Consider the following 7,388-nt stretch of genomic DNA (forward strand, 5'->3'; position numbering starts at 1 on the left):
GACCCTATTAAAAATGACCTTTAATCCTCGTTCAATAGTGCTGGCTGGGAGCTTTTTGATTGTTCTCATGTAGATGTGACTCACACAGTTGTGGGTTGTAACTTTGGATTAGGTGACTTCCATGGAGTTGGGACGCCACCTATTCCAGGTGGACCCTGATTACTTTACTGGGATCCTATAAAAGAGGAAGCATTTTGAAGAGAGCCACAGAGTCCACCACTAGCAACCATTGGAGATGAAGAAGAACACCCCTGGCGGAGCTTCATCAGGCAAGAGGCCTGGAGATGAAGCTAGAAGATGTCGACATGTTGGCCATGTGCCTTTCCAGTTGAGAGAGAAAGCCTGAACATCATGGTCCTTCTTGAGCTAAGGTATCTTTTCCTGGATGCCTTAGAATGGACATTTCTGTATCCTTGCTTTAATTCAGACATTTTTCATGACCTTAGAACTGTAAACTTGCAACTTAATAAATTCCCCCTTTTTAGAAAGGCATTCCGTTTCTGGTATATTGCATTCCAGCAGCTAGCAAACTAGAACAGGTGGTTTATGGGATTCTTGTATTTTATGCACAATTGTTCTGTAAACCCACAACTTCTCTGTATTAGATAGGATTCTCCAGAGAAACAGAAGCAACAAGAGATAGCTGTAAATATGAGATTTATTAAGGTGTCTCACACAAAGTGGGAATGCAAGAGTCCAAAATTTATAGGGCAGGCAGTGAAGCTGGCAACTGCAATGAAGAGTCTTGATGAGCTCTATAGGAGTGGCTCATTGGCTGAAGAAGCAGTGAAAATTCTTTTTCCTGAAAAGTCTTCAACCTATTGGTTCAAACACTGCTGATTGGATTATCTTGTTTGTGGGGATGTGCCCTTAGTTGATTGTAGATGTCATCAGCCACAGTTGCAATCAGCTGACTGATGATTTAATAAGTCAGCCTTTTGGTCTATTAACAAGTCACAAAATATCCTTGCAGCAATAGTTAGGCAGTGCTTGCCTGACCAGACAACTGGGTATTATCACTTGGCCATGTTAACACCAGAACCCAACCATCACATTCTCTAATAAAAAAAAAGTTTTTAAATTTTAATGAAGCCCAACTTATCTATTTTCTTCTTTTGTACTTGTGCTTTTGGAGCTATAGCTAATCATTCTTTGCTCAATTGCAAGTCATGAAGATTTACCTCTATGTTTTCTTTTAAGAGTTATATAATTTTTTTGTTCTTCATTTAGGTTACTGATTCATTTTGAGTTATTTTTTATATGGTGTGAGACAAGGGTCTGTCTTAGTTTGCCAGGTCTGCTATATCAAATACTATAAACTGGTTGGTTTAGCAACAGGAATTTATTGTCTCACAGTTAGGGATGCTGAAAGTCAAAATGAAGGTAATGCCAGCCCACATTATCTCTGAAGTCTGTTGCTTTTTGGTGGTGGTTTGCCATAACTCAACCTCTGCCTCCATCATGTGGTGATCTGTCTCTTTTTGTCTCCTCCTCCATGTTCTACCTCCATGTTCAAGTCCAAATTTCCTTTGGTTGTAAGGATGTCAGTAATATTGGATTAAGGCCCCCCTGTTTTAGTTTGACTTCATCTTACTAGGTTTTTCAAAGATCCCATTTACAAATGAGTTTACCCTCACAGGACAGGGGAATAGGAGTTAACCATGTCTTTGAGAGGGACATGATTTAATCTATAACAGGGCCCACCTTCATTCTTTTGCATGTGGCTGTTCAGTTGTCCCAGCTTCATTTGTTGAAAAGACTATTCTTTCCCCATTAAATATTCTTGGCACCCTTTTCAGTTGATCATAGACACATGAGTTTATTTCTGAGATCTCAATTCTATTCCATTGTTCTAATGCATCTATTCTTGAGTCACTACCACACTGTTTTGACTACCATTGCTTTGTAGTAAGTTCTGAAATTGGGAGTTCTCCCATTTTATTCCTCTTTTTCAGCATTGTTTTGGCTAAGTTCCCTGCAATTCCACATGAACTTTAGAGTTGGCTTGCCATCTTGTACAAAATTCAACTGGAGTTCTTCTGAGAATTGTGTTGAGTCTGTAGATCAGTTTGAGAAATATTGCCATCTTAACAATGTCTTTTGATCCATGAACATGAGATATTTTTCCATTTAGTTAGATCTTCTTTAATTTCTTTCAGCAATTTTTTTTGTAGTTTGTATTTATTTTGTTGAATTCATTCCTAAGTATTTTATTCTTTTTGATGTTATTGTGAATGGAGTAGTTTCTTAATTTCATTTTTGGGATTTTAATTGCAAGTATATAGAAATACATTGGACTTTTGTATAGTGATCCAGTGTCTTACAACCTTGCTGAACTCATTTATTATTCTAATAGGCTTTTTTTAGAGGATTCTTTCCTATGTACAAGATCATGTCATCTGTGACCAGAGATAATTTTACTTCTTTCTGTCCAATCTGGATGCCCTTCCTTTCTTCCATCCTTCCTTCCTTCCATCCATCCTTCCTTCATTCTGTCTTTTTTTTGCTTACTACCTTGGAAAATGCCTGAGGTACAATGTTAAACAGAAATGGTGAGAGTGGTTATCCTTGTTTTGTTCCTGATTTTAGGAGGAAAGCATCCAGTCTTTCACCATGAGTATGATATTAGCTGTGAATATTTCTTAGATGCCTTTTATCAAGTTGAGGATGTTCCATTCTATTTCAAGTTTGTTGAATGCTTTTTAAAAAAAAATTAAATCAATTTTTATTCTTTCATGGATTTTAACAATTATACACAACTTTTAATATAAAGATAGTGTAACTCAAGGATAAGGTGGCAATATATACGACCTCTCCCATTCATTATTCAGAATGGAAGGAAATCTTCTGAAGGGCACAGTGTGTGAGATTTAACACTGGAAAAATACATACAAAACTTGTTTAACTGGCTCCATTTAGGACCAGGTACAGCACAATAAATATAGAACTGCATCATCTTTTTAAAAGATTGTTGTAATTGTAACACATTCTTATTAAAGAAATATGATTAGTACCCTAATCTGAAATTTTACAACATATAAGTGGTGAAGGGACACTTAAAATGAATATCTGAGCTATTCTCCAGCATCTTCACACTCATACATCAGCATTCTTAAAAGGACACATTGCAAATTCAGAACAAGAAAACTTGTCAAACTTTCTTCAGCATACATTCATTCCTATCACAATTCTAATTTGCTGATAGCTTTAAGGTAGGAATAGAATATTTTTTATCTTTCTAATTTCCATTGGTCTTAGGGCCTCTGATAAGAGACCACATTGGAAGTGTAGTCTGAGCAGCACCATTATGTCTACATGTCAACAAATCATTGCATAATTTTTATCTGCCAATATTCTGAAAGATTAAAAAAAGTTTCATGGAAAAATGTCTTTCCTGTATAGCCGGCAACTGTTACAGCCTACAATCTGCAATCTAAATTATAAAAAATAACTTATATTTTAAGTATAACTTAATATATACTTAACTATAGCTGAATTTTCTGTTGATTGCATCTTTCCTTAATAGACCAGCAGAAATGCATTACCTAAAAATTTAAATGATAATATATTGAGGCATAGAGTAAAAAATCTATTCCATTGCATTTGGGTATTTGAGATTGTTAGGCATGTTCACACACCCTCTCTATTTCTTATCTAGGAAGCAATGGGACCAGCATTATTGGTGAAAGAGTTAATGGGAAATTTTTGCTACCAGAGCTGCTCTGAAGTGCGCCCTATTATACAAAAACCAAAATTATTATTTTAAAAATATATTTAAGGAACAGGATGAAATGAGCTTTCTTCCACATGATAGATTCTGTTATCAGTAGATATAGGAATTAATTTCATACTGATCAAACAGAATGAAAATTGTTATGCTGGTATGGCTATAGATGTTTTGAGAAACCTTTGAGCCAGTGAATCAAAACTAAATGAAAGAAAATATTTCTACAATTGGTAAGCTGGTTATTTAAAAATGCAATATGCAAACAAACATGTAAACATGTGACACATGTCATTAATTTGTGAAAACATAATGCCATTATGGTCCTAAGAAATACTACAGCCAAGTTGGACCTTGAAAGTACAAACAGATTTCATCTACTAAAAATCTTCTCTGTGGCCTTTTTTTTTTTGCATGGGCAGGCACCGGGAATCAAACCCTGGTCTCCAGCATGGCAGGCGAGAACTCTGCCTGCTGAGTCACAGTGGCCTACCCTCTCTGTGGCATTTTGATGCTCATACATACTGCTACATGGTTTTAAGAAACTTTGGTTTCTAAGATGTTTGAAGAAAAGAAAGACTGTATGATGTGGATCAAGTTTTCAGTGATTGTTTTAAATGTTTTCCTAGTAATACAGTACAATAACAGTCCTTGATACTGAATTTTTACTAGTGAAATAAAATATGCTTTAATAAGATGATGCTAATCTAGGTTTGACTGGCTAGTTCCATTTTCACTATTTTGGAGGGTAATGAGTCATATATTATGCTGAACCACACAATTGCCTGTTTTGAAAACAGTATAGTTCCCAACAGTTTCCCCCCAATATTCCTAACTTACACTGGGGAAAAATGCATAATTATTCATGTTTAAAAATGGGAAATATTTCCTGCAAAGTGGTTACTTGTCAAAGTGCTAAGTTGCAATTAACACATAGATATTGAGTTATTTCACAGAGAAGCTGTCAAAAGGTATAGAAATCTGGATTTCCATTCCAAATCCATTGCAAATAGAGTACATGCAGTAATCCTGTTTATAATTTAACAGTGAAGAGGAAAGGGGAAACCTAGGACAAGGGTTGTCATCCTACATACAAGTTTACAGTAATGGAACCATTTTATGTCATATTTACTACATTCACCACCAAAGATAAAGAATCAGGGAGGTCCCTCAAACATGGAAATGAAGGAATGCTAGTTTTATAGAAGACCTATCAAATAAATAGGGAAATAAATTACACGTATAGGCACTGGTCTCAAAGCAGCACAATAAAGAAACAGCGTTTGAGATGAGGAATTTAGAAAAATTTACACCTGAAAAAGAAAGAAAGATATCATAGTCTAATCTTCAAGGCTATGGAATGCATTCTGCATATCTTCAAGAAATTAAGCCCTTGATCTTTGCCTCACCATCTTTCACTGGAGCCTTGAATTTCATGAAGGACAGTTTATAGAGCGTCTCCCCCATGTGCTTATGGATAATGGACCATGTAATTTTACTGTCAATCTGGGTAGTGGTTTCAACAGCTTTATGGGCCATATCATAAAATGCAATCATGCTGGGCAGTGTCCCTACTATATTATAGAATGGGCAGAACCTGTCATAAGGAGTATTCCCATTTTGTTGAAGGTAGTCATCTTTGATAGGTGTTACTACCTCCAGAGTGATTTTATATGCTTCTGCTAAAGAAGCCTTTCCTACATGTTGTATAATTTCTACCAGGTCTTCTTCCTCCTGCAGAATTTCCTTAGCTTTGGTCCTCAGAAGAGCAAACTGTGTGAAGTGTTTTTCATAGTACTGATCCAAAGCACGCATGTGCTAGCTGTGGTTGATCTGCCAGTTGATGAAACAGAAATGCTTATGTTGAACTAGTTTCTTATCTAAGTCCCAGAACACCTGCACAATACCAAGAGTTACAGATATAACTGGATCAGAAAAATCACCACCAAATGGAGAAACTGCTCCTAAAATGCTAACACTCCTTTCTCTTTCAGGATTTCCAAGGCTTTCACCCTTCCTGCTTGCTCATAGAAAGAGACTAGATGGGCACCAAGATATGTAGGCTATCCACTATCTGTAGACATTTCGGCTAAGCAACCAGAGATTTCTGTACAGGCCTCAGCCCATCTGGAGGTATAGTCAGCCATCATACTGAGGTGATAGTCCATGTCTCAGAAATATTCAGATAATGTAATTCCAGTAAAAATAGAGGCTTCTCTAGCAGCAATAGGCATGTTGGAGATTTTGGTCACCAAAGCTGTTTTCTTCACAATTGATTATACCTTACCATCAACTTCCATTGTGAGCTCTAAGAAGTTCTGGAGAACTTCAGACACCTCATTTCCCCTTTCACCACTTCCTACATAAATGATGACATCATTGTTGGAATACTTTGATAGTGACTGTGATTTCACTGTCTTTCCACAGCCAAAAGCCCCAGGGATATTAGTAGTTCCTCTCTGTTCACACGGGAAGAGGGCATCAATGACTCCACGTCCAGTCAACAATGGATGAATGGCTGGTAGCTTCTCAGTGACTGGTCAAACTTGACATACAGGCCATACTTGGACCATGCTGAATTTCTCATCTATACCTTCAAATTGAAGGTATGATCAGAAGTATCATAGTTCCCAGGTGGAGCAATGTAAGTTACTGTTCCTCTGTTTCATGGTATGATTTTAATACCATGTGACTTCTCATTGACAATTCCATAAATATTTCCATGATTTTATGTCTAATGAGTAAGTTCTCATTAACAATTCCATAAACATCTCTACCAGTGAAATGGCTACTAACCCGTAAGTTTTTGCAAGGTGTAAACTCCCATTTGAAATCTCTGTTAAGAACAGACACATTTACTTCTGTGGGAATGTAGATCCTTTGAGTCTGACTGCTAATATCTGACAAAGGTCTTTGAATACCATCAAAAGTGGCTCCATAATGTCAGGACAAAGTCAGCTGAGAGAGGCTTACTGGTTCAGGGGACAGGCTCTCCAACAGACACACCAGAAATTTATTCATACACCTGGATAGAAGCTATGTCACTCTTTAGTTGAATACCTCTCCAACCAATTCGCTGTGGCCCACTCTTACCAGTTCATGCATAGCTGCACCTGCCATGTTACAGGCTGTAACCACAGGCCCTGAGACCCCAAGCACATAACCAAATGTACTGTCTTTGTCTTCATCAAGTATTTTGGGTAGCTTAGAGAAATCCATCATGTTAATTTACTGTGGCACGAGGTGCAGACAAGTAAGGATCACAGATCCAGAATCTTTCTCACTGCAGGAGGGGAAGATTCAGCTCTGTTGAAAGCTTTTTATCATGAAGAAGTTTGAGGTTTTCTAAAATGTTTTTTTCTTCTGCATATATTGAGCTGATCATATCCTTTTTTTTTTTTTGTCTATTGATATGATGTATTACATCAATTGATTTTCAGATGTTAAACTAACCTTGCATTCTTGGGATAAGTCCTACTTGGTCAAGGTGTATAATTCTATTTATATGTTGGATTTGGTTTCTTAATGTTTTGTTGAGGATTTTTCCAGCCATATTTGCAAGAGATATTGATCTGTAGTTTTCTTGCAATGATTTTGTCTGGTTTTAGTATCAGGGTAATGCTGGCCTTGAAAAATGAACTGGGAAGTTTTTCCCTTCTCTTCT

At 36.8% G+C, this 7,388-nt stretch overlaps 1 pseudogene; it reads right to left on the minus strand.

Moving 5' to 3' along the window:
* Nucleotides 1–5,064: 5,064 nt before the first annotated feature.
* On the minus strand, nucleotides 5,065–6,946 carry LOC143666078 (V-type proton ATPase catalytic subunit A-like; annotated as a pseudogene).
* Nucleotides 6,947–7,388: the final 442 nt, after the last annotated feature.

The sequence above is a fragment of the Tamandua tetradactyla genome, chromosome 22 (genome assembly GCF_023851605.1).
Source record: "Tamandua tetradactyla isolate mTamTet1 chromosome 22, mTamTet1.pri, whole genome shotgun sequence".
In the NCBI taxonomy this organism is placed as follows: Eukaryota; Metazoa; Chordata; class Mammalia; order Pilosa; family Myrmecophagidae; genus Tamandua; species Tamandua tetradactyla.